Raw genomic sequence first — 1,967 nt, forward strand, 5'->3', positions numbered from 1 at the left:
GTACCAATGATCAAATATGGAACGTTAAACTTCAGGACCGATTACCGTACTCGCGCGAATAAGCGCCCTGTTTGAATAAGCGCCCCTTCTAATGTGTGGAGTGGAATCACATTCTCCTTTAGTCAATATCAAAATGAGACAGATGAGAGCTCTTTGGACAGACAGTATATTTTCAACTTTCATCTTCTTACATTTTTCTATAGCCTAGTCCTACTGCTTTTCCGACAATTTGCACCTAACAACACATTCAAGAAAACCTGCAATGATCATGCAATCCTGCTAATCTCAATCGGCCGATGGCCAACAAGTAACCACCACCACTAATGTACTCACAACATTCTTGTCATGACAAGCCATGCTCTCTGGACGATTATCTTTTCCGCCGCACCACCATTCGTAATTTGCGGTTTCCTGATGTCCTTATATAATCATTTTTCATTCAAAACGTGCCTCTTGAATTTAATAAGTTGTCATAATAACCCCTCGATTTTCATCTATTTCCATAAGCGCCCCCTCAATTTCCACTCTGTTTTGATAAGCGTCCCGTTTGAATAAGCGCCCCGTTTGCGATTTTTTTTTTCCGTACGAAACATTTGCATGAAACTTCACTCGGGCCATCTCGGATTCACTCGAGTGAGTCCGATACGAGGAACAAGAGCAGACACTTCGCAATGTCGTGACGCTCGAGTTTTACTATTATTGCTCTTTTATGTTTACCTACGGTAGGCCTATGAAATTTCACGGACTTATGTGATGTACGTCACTGTGTAACTAACTGCGACGTTCTTGGATGATATTAAATGTTAGTATATTATCTACAACAACAGCAGCAGCCTAGTACCTCCTGTTATAAAGTGTAGATAGGTAAAAATTATACCAAAGGCTAGAGAGAAAGAGGATAAACTATAGGCCTAACTACAGGCTGAGATGAGGTCTTACCTAGGGCCCTCCTTAAACTAGGCCTAGTGTCATAGGCTGACACAACAGTCACGCTTCACATACTGACATAGACTGAAATTTTTTGGGGAAAAATGGGACAAAATTGAAGCATGAATTGAAAAATAGAGCACATAAGAGAAATATTATTAAATAAATAATATACCATTCCGGCGTTATTGAACTTGTCCAAACTATCATTGTAATGTAATTAATGTTAAATTATAATAATTTCAGCATTAATTACCTTGGCCTAAGCCTTGTAATGAAGAACCTACAGATACTGTACTATTTACTAGGCCTATAAATAATAATCGCCCAAGGGGAATATCTTTTGTTATTTCCCCTTAGCGTCGTTTTTTTTTAATTGTTCTCTAATTCCTCCATTGTCTAAGTTCCCCTTAAGGTACAGGTAATAATAATAATTAATAATAATAATAATAATAATTTTAGCATTAATTACCTTGGCCTAAGTCTTGTAATGAAGAACCTACAGATACTATTTACTAGGCCTATAAATAATAACTAGCCAAGGGGATTATCTTGTGTTATTTCCCCTTAACGCCGTTTTTTAAATTGTTTTCTAATTCCTCCATTGTCTAAGTTCCCCTTAACGTACAGGTAATAATAATAATACTTATTATTATTATAATCATTTCGGCATTACATGTAATTAACTTGGTCTAGCCTTGTAATCAAGAACCTGCCGATTGCTATGCCTAATATTAATAAAACTAGCTCATTTTTCATTCATTTGGTGCTCTGCCATTTTGGCAGGTCTTATGGCATCCAGTATTTTATAGCTGCCTATACTCAGCTCTTCTCTTAATTTGAAAATAACTGTCACTCTGTTTCATTTGATCAGTGATGAAGAAAAACGCGCTTTTCCTTCTGTGCTTTTTCCAGAAGCGTTTTTAGTAGGCCTAGGTAGTTATGCAAAACCCAGGCCTAACTAAAAAATTAAAATTGTCATAGTATGTAACTCAAGTTAAAATAACACTTTTCATTACTCGTGGAGCTTAATCAAATAT

Source organism: Anneissia japonica, unplaced genomic scaffold, assembly GCF_011630105.1.
Source record: "Anneissia japonica isolate Jap-2015-1 unplaced genomic scaffold, ASM1163010v1 scaffold287840_len1291095_cov163, whole genome shotgun sequence".
NCBI lineage: Eukaryota > Metazoa > Echinodermata > Crinoidea > Comatulida > Comatulidae > Anneissia > Anneissia japonica.